A 13,586-nucleotide genomic window follows, 5' to 3' on the forward strand; every position below is an offset into this window, starting at 1 on the left:
AATCAGCGAGTCAATCTTTCGTTCGAAGCTGAATCACTAAGAATGATTGAACGCGTTCTGTGTTATTTGTGCTTTGAATGATCATGAGTTACAGTAATCAAAAATGCCCGCAACAGGGCATTGGGATTTAGCCACGCCGAAGCACCATCATGCCCACCTTACAGGATCATGTGCAGTTGTATACTTTCATACGGGGTCATAAACAATGTAACACATTAGGCCTTTGGCGCAAAAAGTGCAGTGCTTGACCACACGTACTCGAGTGCTTCGTATTCTACTGAATTTGGGGTCTGGGCTTCAAAATGTGCGGGTTTAAATGCACTCTGTGTTTACCCGCTTGGGTATAAAACGCCGCATTTCTGGTGCGTTACACAGGCATTTCCTACCGCACCTAAGCACTTTGGGCTAGTGGGAGGACTGAAAATGTGTATGCGTGACGCTGCACAATAGCAGAGCAATGTATTGAGTAAAGAAAAAATAAAAACGACCATAATTGCGAAAATCCATTTATTAACATCACTTTTGCTTTTTCAGTACCGCTGATATTAAGAATTTCAGTAAATTTACTAAAGAACAATGAAGCATAGTACTTTCGAGTTTTTATTATCACATGTGAATTGTTCGTCAAAGGCGAGGTGAACTATGTGCACTCTGCCGGTAATGGCATCCGGGCAGCCCTCCTAGAAAAGAGAAAGAAAGCAATCAGAAATTTAAGCAGCGCAAACGGAATGAAATTAAATCTACTTCAAAGCAACGTAGGTCGATTCAGTTTCCATCAGGTTCCAAGAGTGTTTCTGGAGTCAGGTGTATTTTTTTATATTACCGCAAGGAAACCACCCTTCAGGCGACCCGCATCTGTATGGAGAATGGACGGGGCTCTTCTTTTTAATCACTGGAAATTTCTTTGCCTCAGAGGAGAGACAGAGTGCAACCGTTTTGATCAACCGTTTTGCAACAGTTTTGATTTAGCCAGCGGAGTTGGCTAACGGGCCAGGACTGCACAAATCTTGACCATGTTTATGCCCGTACGCATTTATATGGGTTCGTAAATATAGGCTCACAGCTCTTACCATATAACCAAGACCACTTTCACTACGTCCTTTACTACCCCTACCAGGACTCCTTTATGCACCCCTGCTCCAACACTAAGTCGGCGGGGAGCGATTTGAAACACTGCTCTTAAAACATTTTGCACTTGTGTTAAGACATCTTTCTTCTTGTGTGTGGAGCCGCTTATGGTATTAGGAAATATTAGGAACTGCGATACCACTGCCCAATAAATGATGGCACCAATATGTGCGTTTTGCCCACAAAATGTAATTCTTCATCGAAAAGCAGAGGACTCAGCAGTGAATTTCCACTTCAGGCACTGTGGCCTTAGAACCTGCACTCAGTCTCGTAGAGTAAACTTCCTTTTTTTGCATAATGTAACGTGCACCGTGAATGTCAAGAAAATCTATCGGATCGCTGAGCAGTGACAATGTGTCTTTCCAGCAATGATAGTATTGCCACGTATCATTGTAGTGTCCGTTCGTTCGCGCAAGGCCGCAGGAAAGGGGTGTTATAATTTTTGTTTGTGACGCGAGAAGCGACCGGACTAATCTCGATTGATCACAGCCATGAATAGCTGCATCTACGTGTTTCCAGATTACTGTAGAAGATCTTCACCTGCTATCTCGAGGTTTCTATGCCGGCTTTAAATTGAGCGATGCCGCGAGCGGCGGGCATTCGCATTTCGACGACTGACGAGCACGTTTGTTACTTACGCCGGCGCCGAGTGATTCAGTTCTTTTGCGGGCGCAAGTCAGCCCAAATAAAGAGCTTCGTTTCCAAGTCTTGTTGCTGTATTCCTGAGCTCTGGACTGCCGTCACTAAACGTGACAGTATTCTCAACCAAGTAGAAACAAGCACGTGCTGGCATCATCTTTAGGGCGGCACTCATTTCTTCAGACCGACGACAAGCGCGTAAAGAAAAAGAGCGTTATAGGCCATAGAGTTTCTTACTATTACCTAGAGGGAAAGCTGGCAAGCCGTCTATGGTAGTTTGCATGGAGACCCCACGTGACCACCTCAGCCACCATGGGCGCTCAAAGCATCATGGGGCGGTGAGCTACTTGTTGCGGAACTGTAACTTTTGGCCAAAAAATAATAAAAAAATAAAGCTGTTTGATAGCTACAAACGTCCTAACATTCAATATCTTGTCTAATGATTGCAACAAACGAGCAGAAAAGCATTTAAGTGCAAAGTTTGCCTAAAATAAGACATGACTAGCTTTCCTATTGGCCAAGTGATGAACACTAAAAAAACTAATATTTCGTAATTAACAAGCGCACTTTTAGAAGTAAATATGTTTTCAAAAAAAATTTTGTTGTTTAGATACTTTAAGAGGTTTTTTAATGGCATTTCGGAAGAGTAAAACCTTTTATTGGCGTCGTGTGTCGTTGCGTCTTCACTACTATGGCTTTTGCACACTGCGTTCGCGCGAAAGTCGTCTGCGCACACACGAACTACGTTTTCGGAATGAAACGCCTTAGTACTGCCACTCTGTGTTCCCGAAAAACTACGACTGTGCCGCAACAAGTAGCTCACCGCCCCATGATGCTTTGGGCGTCCATGTTGGCTGAAGTGCAGCGCCGCCAGCTTTCCCTCTAGGTAGTAGTAAGAAACTCTATGTTATAGGCAACCTGGGACGAAGTTTTTCATGTCCATCGCAGCTATGTAAGAGACAGTCCAACGAGAAGAGCAAACATTCTACCGGCGGCTTCTTAACGCCACCTGTCTGCGCTTATAGCCATGAATATCCGCGCTCTATGGAAGCCACACATTGCATGTGTAAGCTAAATTGGCGGCGACAGCCCCTAGGCAAGGAATGTTGACAACCAAACGTGCGTCTCTAATCGTACAGAATGTCTTGCGTTTGTCGCGGCTCGAGTCCCTGAGTGAAGCTGTTTTTAGGCAGGCGCTGAAATTGTTGCAAGGCCACCTTGGCACTTTGGGATATCTTTAACGAGTATGCGCCCACACCACACCGGCCACCATATTGGGGTGCATGTAACATGGTTAAAGGCTGCAGGCATATCTAATCGCTTATCGCCACCTGCTAACCCTTGCATTGCTGACGCTACGCTTTCTACCACATCATGACACCAGGGACGTCTGGTGAATACCCCGGATATGAAATGAAATGAAGTACAGTCGGGGACAAAAGTCTCTGGACCACGTTTTTCTCAAACGATTCCGATAGCTATATATTAGCTGGCGGCTGGAGACCGCACCTGAGGAGATGAAAGAAAAAAATTTTGACTTTCACCTCCGCAAATATGTTCTCCAGCCGTCGACTAATAGCCGAGCTATCGGCTTCGTTTGAGGATCAATTGGTTCACAGACTTTTGTCCCCGACTCTACGAAAGGTCAAGATGGAGTGATGAGTTGCCAGCGTTGTCGTTGTTTTCTTACCTCAGTGAGAACGTAATGGTAACGCTACCTACTGACCATCCCTTTTTGAACTAACCAGTTAATTTCTTTCGATGCAGCTCTCCTCCGTTTATCACCAGCCGACTGGTTGTCTTAGCAAGCGAAACAAACTCCCACTTCGGGGGTCACGCTGAAAAAGCACGGCTCGGAGAGTGCTTCGATTTCACAACACACCAGCCCTCATTCAGATACAAAGAACGCCGCGAACGTCTATAGAAACGCTCGCCGGCACGGTTGATTCGTTTTCTCTGGCCCACCCCAACAATTCCCAACGGCCGGCTCTAGCTGTTGTTCGCTCACTCGCCCACAACCCGAACGCCAGTACGTCACCTTTTTACTCTCTTTCCTGGTCCCTTTCCACGTTGGAATAACACTGTCAGCGCCACAAATTGAATAACTTTGACTTCTTCCTCAGGCTTGCAGGGCACGTCCCAAGACAGGCGTTACCATGGGGCTGCCCCTGTGGTGTTGTTAGTTCTTTTTTATCCCGCGTGGCGGCGTCCGTGTGGCGCATATAACGCATACGCTATGTATTTGTGGTGTGCAGTGCATCGAGCAAGGCGGTCACGGCCTACCGTTGCCATGGAAACCGGCAAAAATAAATGGAAGAGACGAGAGGAACTGGCGAGACGGATGGAACGAGAGAACGATGGAGAGAAAAAAAAATGAGAGTGGAGAGGAAGTGACGGGAAGGAGGAAGGGAGACAATAATAGAGGCAGAAAGGGGTAGGAATGGTTCCAGGACTCGGCTCCGCGACTCAGCGCCGGGGCAACTTTGTGGTCGTGGTAGTACATTCGTCATCATGCACTCCGTGTTGTGCCGGTAGGCTGCTTCCTGAGCTCTTTCCGTATTCCGCGTGGCTAGCGTCCGGAAAGATGTGCTCGTACTCTGGCCGCACCAATCTTACGGCGTGTGGGTGCCTCACCAGGGGGGAGGTGGAATATGTGTTCCGCAGCGGAGGTGAAAGTGCCGGTGCATATGACTGCGCCAGAAAGTCTGCGGAAGTTATGTGTGCATTCGGGAGTAGTTTCTGCGCCTAACAGAGAGTGCAATGGCGTGGGAAGCGGATGGAACGAGAATGACGTAGGTCCTGTTTCTGTGTGGCCTGCCTTTGGGCTGTTTGTTCATGCAAATCTAACTTGACTCGGCATGATGTCACGGTACCTACAACTAGCGAGGATAACAGGTTAGCATGTTGGTTATAGCTAGCGGTTGGGCTTTTAGGTTTTTAGTTTTCGAAAATTCGACGGACTTCTTCGGGTTTTATTTCAGTATGAAAATGTCTGCTTCTTTCGGAGACTATTACTTTCTACGCATGGTTTACTTTAATCGGAAACTTAATATGGGTATTATGTATCGTCAAAACTCATTTAGTCAATCTCGGCACTTTCGCCATTATGAACAGTTCGTTTTTCGCTGATTAACATAATTTGAGAGTAATTTTGTACTTGAAGGCACGCTTGCACATGGAGTTGTTTTCGTCATAAAAAGGTATGTCAAGTTTGATTAGACATCCGGCAGACAAGAACGCAAGGAGCAATTTACTGCTCAGAGCTAAGTTGGCATGTTATCTTTGGGTTCTCACGCCGGGTTGAGAGAGAGAGTGCGGGGTATCTGTTGATGGCCGCGATGGAACTGCAGCTCAATTGTCGCTCAAGCCCGAACATGGCACTTTTCATGACGACTATGCACGATTTCGGGCCAGCGTCCCAGATGCAGTTTGTGTAACTGTTTGTAATTAATTAACTGCGATGAGCGGCGGATGATAATGAACTAACAGTTCTTAGATAGTAGGCGGCGATGAGGTGATGCTTCCCGGTCTGCAGAGGCGTAAGCGGGAAAATGCCTAAAATCGTATGCGGCTTATCCAACAACACGGCCATCCCCGCTTACGCCCATCCCTTATAAAAATGGTCTATAGAAGGTCTATAGACATCTTGCAGATTCTATTGTCTTTCTATATGTATTTACTTTTCTCTATTCATAGTCTATAAACTGTCTGTTCACAGAAGTCTGCTAAAGGTGTATGGCCATAATTCTGTCCGTAGACTGTCAGAAGGGTTTGTATTGCCTATAGACCAGATTATAGAATCTGTCTGTAGAAAGTCTATGAACAGTCTATAGATTGCGTAAAGAAATTTTTGTAAGGGGCTGACTTCCCTATTTAGTTCATTTTCAACTATGACTTAGTGTAGCTCGTACTCAACAGCCAACTAGCTATGCCTTTAATGCCAAGAATACTGACCTTTTTCGGTTAAAACCCAAATTTTAAAAACTAAATTCATGATACTTTGATGCGTTTTTTTCGATTTAAACGAAATTCGAACCCCTAGTTATAGCTTACGAGTTTTCTTTTTTTTTTTTTGGTTCTCGATAGCGAAGTTAGGTTTCCTCTTCGCTATTCATGTCGGCTTTGGTTCGGGATAGCCACGTCTACGCGCACTGAACTTGGTTAGTGAAATGTTTAGGGGAACTTGGTGAGCGCAAATTCCAGCTTTTGTAATCCGCTCAGAGGCGAGGGCGAAAGCACACTTGCAACAATCAAGTTTAGAGTCGGGCGCCTTGAAATCTTATTGAATCAAATGCCCAGCGCCGTAGTGTCAAAGCGCAGCATGTTGGGGATCCGCAAAAAAGGCTTGCGGTCGAACGTTTGAAAAGATTCTTCGCTTCGTATTCTTCGCCAGAAAATTTAATAACCCGGATTGAATTTGCCCCACATACGCTCACCGTCCTCATTATTCGTCCTTTGTCTTCGTATATGTGGCATTTCGTGAAGCGTGAAAAAGCACCGCGTGGAAACATGCCATAGCAGTATCAAGTTCTCCGTGGTTGTATTCATTTTACGAAGAACAAGGATTTTCCGAGCGTTTTTCTTGTCCTGGGATGCTCGGTGATCGTAACGCGTGGCAGAACACTATCTTGTTACATCATCGTGTTATCCGTAATGGTTAACATGTGTGCAATGTGGATTATACTGTGTATTTTGTTGATGGTGTGTGAAGTGCATATTTATTTATTTACCTTATAACCTTGTATCAATTGGCCTACATAACAGTGTTAATTATGCAATGTTGGTGTGAACAAGTGCTTGGTTTACTTTTATGGTTTGGTTTGGTTTATGGGGTTTAACGTCCCAAAGCGACTCAGGCCATGAGAGACGCCGTAGTGAAGGGCTCCGGAATAACTTCGACCACCTGGGGTTCTTTAACGTGCACTGACACCGCACAGTACACGGGCCTCTAGAATTTCTCCTCCAAAGAAATTCTAGCCGCCGCGGCCGGGATCGAACCCGCGTCTTTTGGGTCAGCAGCCGAGCACTATAAACACTGAGCCACCGCGGCGGCTGGTTTACTTTTATGATATAGTTGGATGAGGCGTGTAACCATTTGTTTTTTATGTTTTGTGCGTGGTCCTGTGTTCATGCGCGCACACTTCCGCCTCACTTTTTCAAAATCATGTGTATGAATCCGTTACTAGCCTTTGGCTGTGGATCCGCTCAGCTTTGTTTTTTGGAGATGTACCTGGAATGAAAATAAATATATAAAAATAAAAAATAAAATCTAGTCGTTCACAAATTTCTTGACCTTCCCGTAATCGCAATTAGTTTACTTAATCAGAGTCATGAGCGCCTTCTAACATCACATCCGGTCTTAACAAGCCGCAATTTATGCACTTCCGTGACGTCATATCAACCTGGTGTCCTCCGCGAGCCTTTTAAGACAGGAGTATAAAAGTACCTGTTTCAGTGACGCATATTATTACTTTTTTCGCCGTAGACACCGTAAGTAGCGCTGCGAGCGTTGCATCCGCCATTAAATAATTATGCGGGCTCAGATATGCAAGGCGGGAGCACGGCGCTAAATGTGCGTGCGAGGGGCTATCAAGTTGCAAGGAGTCCGTGTTATTGCACCGGGGCTACGTAAACAGGAAGCAGTTAAGGAAAAAAAAAAGAAAGAAAAATAGAACAGGAAGGACAAAGAGGCAAGCGGATAGAGCAATGCCTTGTTAATCTGGGAACCTAACTCGCGCTAGTTAATTAGCAACGACCTTTTCATTCCACCCTGACCCTCGTTTCCTTTTCATTCGAAGCACGCGAATCTTAGTGCGAATCTGTTTTCGGTTCCGTTCCTGGCGCCGAGGTGCGGCGTATTTTATTCACGAGGTTTTTGTTTCTCTTACTGATTTTCTTTTTCGCTTTTAGGGTCATGTTTTATTCAGTGACTGCGGCGTTAAGGCCCTGGTCGGTTCGTGGAGAGGAGTTGATGTTCTTGGTGTTGTCGCCATTTCCGGTTGGTTTGGGAACGAGTACAGATTCTTGAAGGACCACGGATTTCGTACTTTTCAACCGCGTGCATGTGTTTAGTGTTTGTCTTTCTGGCTGGCTTTAATAGTTTGCCGCGAAACGAAAACGTCCAAAAGGGTAATCGAGTGAAAGTAATCCGATTGCGTTAGCACTGCTTTCCCCTGTGCTTGTGGTTTGGGGAGCTAGGTAAAGCACGGACTATTTGGTGTCTACTACTTGGTTACATCTTTATTGGTTCATTTTTCAAGGAGCTTCAGTGCGGTGCGGGCAATTTTAGTGGGCTTTTCTTTGTTAGAAATAGCTTTTTTTCTTTTCAGGGTGCTTGAAATTTCGTCGATTAATAAAAGAAGAATTGTGTTTTATCTTTTAGTTGGTTTATTGGTTTGGTTTATTGGGGTTTAACGTCCCGAAGGAACTCGGGCTATGAGGGACATCGCACAGCACTGACATCGCACAGCACAAGGGCCTCTATGTTCTATCTTTTAATTATTAAAGTTCTCCTGGTTTTACCTGCGGAAAAGAACACAAACACACACACCCACGCGCGGTCACGCTTATCAGCAGGCAATTTTTTTTTGTATTTCTGGATATATTTTAGAGCATTGTTTGGTCGCTTGCGGGGTCATTGAAGTCGTTTTGCTGTATTGCTGAAAATCTCACCAAAGGAAAAACATCTTCACTTTGGGGTCTGGTCCGGTTTATGTACGGTGAAGTTTAAATGGAGACTTTACTAACTGCAGTCAGCTAATCGCGATCAGATATTCAGCGTAACGACCCTCACAGACTTCCTAGTTGCCAGGTATGAGAAGACAAAATACTGAAACATTGATTAAATGGCCCATGGCGATTCCTCTCCCATGCAGTCCTAGCAAAAGACAAATAGTATGGAATAAATGATGTCCACCTTATCTTTAGCAGACCCCCTACCGCTGAAACAGTTTACTTTTCCTTCATCGTCTGCGTTTTGTTGCTAGGTCGTTTCACTCGAAGGAGATTTATCTCATTGGATTTGGCTGCATGTATTGGGCGCTTGGGAGTTCTGACAAAACAGCTTTAGTTGGAGCTCACCACAAAGGCGCCAATGGTGATGTCTTGGACACGGCTCAATGGGGCCAGCTGGTCGCAAAGTCGGTCCAAAGCTATCTATTGAGGCAGAGAACAAAGGAAGTGAGTGGACTGATGGACTAGGAGTACTGATAGGGCAAGTACCACGATGCCTCTTTTCTATCAGCATGAAAAGCAGCACCTGTGTGCTGCCATATGCGTTAGCATGTTTACAAGGAGGCTATGTGCGTCGTGCGTTAAGAAACCAAATCCGTACGTTGCGCCGTCGACTGTAGGCGACTGTTTATACAGCGAGAGCTGTTAAAGCCACGTTGCTCGGTTGCGCGGTGTAGGTGTTGTAACGTGGAAAAGTGCGAGGAGGAAATGAAAGGGGAAAAGAAGTGCGGCGAGCCAGGCTGATTGGTCAATGCACAGCGACTTGTCAAGTGACATCACTCGACAGCTGCAGCGTGCCAGGCTGATTGGTTCTCGTCACCTTTTTACCTCATTAAGCCCGTAAAGGCGGGCGCATGCCTTATATGAATGGATGAGTCTGTGCATAGGGCAAGCCTACCCTATGCACCTAACCCCCTTACGCACCCCATCACTACACCCTACTCGGAATTAGTACGCTGGCATCAGCCTTTCCCGCAACCCCGGCGGTCACTGAGATTCGCATAACCCGCCCCGGGTGTCCGGTTTGCAAGAACCGAAATCTTGAGGCTGACATTCACCACCTGTTGTGGGTTTGTCCGGCGTTGAAGCCAACAAGAATTCGGCACCTGGCGGCAGCGGGTCTTTCGCCGAACAATAGTGCATCATACAACGCTTGGACACAAGGACCTCATCATCGTTCACTGCTCGATTTCATTAGATCAGCGAACCTTTTCTCATTTATTTAGGCATCCTCATCTATTATCACGTACAGTTTTATGCCCTCAGGCAATCAACATTGCATAAAAAAAACTACAAGGGCAAAGATCTTGTGAAAGTTTTTCTTAACCACAACACATTGCGAGCGGTCAGTTCACGCGGACGCTGTACCTGTTCCTCTTATGAGAGCGTTAGTGCTTGCGGATACTGTCTTGATGATCAGCATTTCTACGCATCAAGATTCTTGATCGATCTCGAAGTGTAGGCATTTGCTACTAGACCCCCTGAAGAACGACAAAAATAATCGTTCCGCTTAGGACTGCGGCGCACTTAGAAGAAGACGCCGACGACGGTACGTAAGATCGGCATCGAAATGGCAAGGCCACAGATCCAATCCAGTCCAATCCAACATGATGTCGTGCATGGAAGACGCTGCCACGCAAGACCCCTGTGTTCCAAAGAAAGGGTGCGCCCTCGGTGACGACGGAGACCCGCGCGGTCGTAATCCCACGAACCTTCGCGTGACGGAAGCGGGCGCAACTGTACACTGGCACAAAGATCACCACCGGCACTTCGACGCCACTTCGCCTCCTGGTAGGCTTTCGAGTTGCGCGATAGACAGATTGGATGCCACACGTGATATATAGAGTTTTATGCGAAGTTATACCGAAAGGACGAGTCTTGTGATCATTTAGATGCACTTGAGCAAGACGTCATAGTAGGGTTGGGCTAGGCGACCTCACCCATGTGTGGTAGATGAGCTCGGGTACAGAAGACGAGGAATGGCACAGAGGAATTCATCAGACAGAGACAGAATATGTTATGCTAGAAGCGTAATATATTTTGATGTGATTATACCTTTCACTGATAACCAGTTTGCTGTTTTATTGCGCACAAACTGTGTAAATCCGGAAGAGGATAAAATGGCACACAGGAATTCATCAGGTACTTACTATCTCGCCTCTTAGTCAGACGAGGGCTTCGTCAAATTGTCTCTATAGTCTGCTGGACATACACATGAAGGCAGACAGTGCCGTTTTGATGCCACGGTGCCCGTGGTTTGCATGCTTCTCTAGATATCAATGACAGACCGAGAGCAACCATGAAAAACCGAAGGCCGACTGTACAGATACTGGGGCACGGCGCTCGAAGCACTGTTATCTTCAGAGCAATAAATGTATTTGAGAAATTTTGCTTGTGGTGGCAAAGCCGTCAAGGTAGTCGTGGAATTTATGTCGCAACAGAGAGGTCCGCGACGCCATCACTCTGAGCTCGCGTGGTTATCTGCTGACCGATGAGGATAACGAATTTTCGTGCTAGTCTATGGTCAACAAGAATGCGGCGTCTGTGATCACATGACCTAGGTTTAGAGTTTATGGGCTCGACAGGAGACCCTCCCCGTTTTCGGGGACCGTCCTCTTTTTGGCAATATATCTGAAATTTTCGGCGAGTACGAAAGAGCTAAGACATATTCTTCAGACTTTATCGTGTGAATAAACTGCTTTTTTTTTTTACAGGTTGGTGCACGGAAGATGGCGTGGAGGTCAGCCTGGAGATGAACAGTGGACTCGGGGTAAGTGCTGGAACCTCTATCGAAAACTGAAAAATTCAGTTACTTGCGTGGCGACTTTATATCGACTTCACACAAGGGCTTGTTCAAAGTGTATCAGACTTCAACCGCACTTCCTTTTCATTTGCTTTCTTGAATCCACAGTCACTCGTGCCTTACCCGTTATAACAAACGAGGCAATGAAATAAGCAAACAACATGCCTGGGCTAGCGTAGAGCACTTCCAGTCTTTATGCACAGCTGAATTCGGTACCAGTGAGTGCTTTGAACTCAAATCTCTTTTTGGCTGTCTCTGTTCAGCCAGTTTGCGCGCACGACATTAAAAGAGCCTGCGTCGCCTCTCTCCAGTTACCCGCCGTGCTTAGTCAGCACTTGCCAGCACTATCTTGTAGCACTCTCAGCCCTTACTGCAAGAACTTGCCGAGTGAGTGCCGGACTAGATGGCGGGATTCTCTGCAACTAAACAGCCTAAAGGCATGCTCATATAATGAAGCATGCCAAAACGTTGTTGATACTCATGTTTGAAGTGCCCTGATTAAAAATATATTTCAGGAGGCACTTGATTCGGGGTCATTAGACACAGTTTCTTTTTATAGTTAACGGTTTAGAAGCAGTGTTGACAAAAAAAGGTAACGATATGAAAACATGCACCTCTCGAAATACGTTAGATGAGGGCAGGTGCGATAGAGACTGGTAATTTTTTGCGTTTACTAATCTCTCATACCTGCGTCGCCACTTTAGCTCGATCAATACCCTTCGACCCCGTCAGCTTTTAGGCGTTTCTGTTCTTCTCCGCTTCAACCTTTGGCTTCGGGAAAGATCCGCCCTCGTGCTTTCTACACCTAATTTAGCTTCTTTTTTCCGACGTAATGCCTTTCCTTGTTAGGGGCAACGATCTGTTGAACTGTCCCGTATCTTCGTTCTGCTGTCGTCGCACTCTTGGTGCCGATTCGTCATAAATCTTTGTTTCACTCAGCTCAAGCTCGTTCTGCACTTAGCCGAATGCATGTCGCCGTCACCATACAACGGGGCCAATGTCAAAGCCACAAACGCTACACGCGATCATACAAAGAAAAAGAAGAAAAACGCCCAGTGGCGTAGTAGCTCTATCGGAGTCGGGCACGCACTCTGTGATACCCGGTAATAGGGCGCGGCGGCGCGTAGCCGCCCTCGGAAAGACACTGTCGATGCCGTGGCGCTCGGCTCCGTCGCCGGCCGCGCGAAGCCGTGTAACGAAAGCCGCGGCTTCGATCATCGACGTTCTGGCCCCGGGGCCTTGACCTACATACGCGCCGTGTTTTCACGCCGGCTTCGCAAACAGGGGGAGGACGGGGGGGGGGGGGGGGGGGGGGGTTATTACGCGTAGAGTCGGAGAGAGAGAGAAAGAAGGCTGAAGGGATGCGCCCACTGGTGTATACTAATAAGGAGATAGCTGGCAAGCCCGACGGAGTTGACGTCCTTTTTATTTTGCTGCGGTGGGAGTTGCGCGCCCTTTACTAACGAAGTAGTAGCACGCACATACATGGATGCATGGAGACTGTTACTGTATACACTAACAGCCGAGCTCCTCCTTTAATAGGCTCTCGCTTGCGTTTACTGTACAACACGAACAGTTGTGTCCGGCTAACTAGGGCTGCTCTATGATTTGTGCGCTTGTGACTACTACAAGGCAATCTGCGAAACTTACTTTCCCTCTAGGTCGAATGTGACCGCAGATACTGGTATCTGTGTATTGTGTATTCGAAACCAAACCTGTGAACTTTTAGCAGGCGTCTACATTGAAACGCACGTAAGGAAATTACCATAATTTATACGAGGACATTCACGTTGGTGGCCGAGTCTACACATGTAATGTCGCCCTTCATTAGTTTGTTAGTTCAGCACTGCAAATACCACGAGAAAGGAATCGTCCCAGCTGTCCCGAGGGTACAAGATTAGGAGATAACAGTGTTGGCATAGCGGGGTCGCGGCCGACCCACGACAGCGCTGGGTGGAGATTACTGGAGGAGGCTATTCTTCGGCAGTGTACTAACCTAGATGATAACGATGGCTACGCCAGTAGTATCCGGTCTGAGAAAGTTAGTGGGCTTTCAGGACATTTACGTTTTTTTTTTGTAATCTATAGAGGAAAGCACGGGAGCACCCCAGGAGCGAAGTTCTATCGAACCCGATCGTTCAGGCATTTCCTGCATGCTTCGAACTGCCTACATATGAAATCTTAATATCTTTTGTTGACTCATTAGCAACTTATATCGCCTTCAGTAATCCCGACTTGTTCTACATTGGAAAGAGTCTTTGGAAAGTAACGTGTGCTAGGCATG

The 13,586-nt window shown here is 46.5% G+C and overlaps 1 protein-coding gene across 4 annotated transcripts in view; it reads left to right on the forward strand.

The window, feature by feature from the left end:
* The window catches only part of Calx (sodium/calcium exchanger 3), a 370,386-nt gene that overhangs the window by 178,601 nt on the left and 178,199 nt on the right, over positions 1-13,586 (forward strand). For all 4 annotated transcript variants that reach the window (XM_089558541.1, XM_089558545.1, XM_089558544.1 and 1 more), the window contains one exon: positions 11,214-11,269. The gene's annotated coding sequence lies outside the window, so the exon portion shown is untranslated. The remainder of the gene's footprint in view (positions 1-11,213; positions 11,270-13,586) is intronic.

This window comes from Amblyomma mixtum, chromosome 8 (genome assembly GCF_055824585.1).
Source record: "Amblyomma mixtum isolate Tamu chromosome 8, ASM5582458v1, whole genome shotgun sequence".
NCBI classification, from domain to species: Eukaryota; Metazoa; Arthropoda; class Arachnida; order Ixodida; family Ixodidae; genus Amblyomma; species Amblyomma mixtum.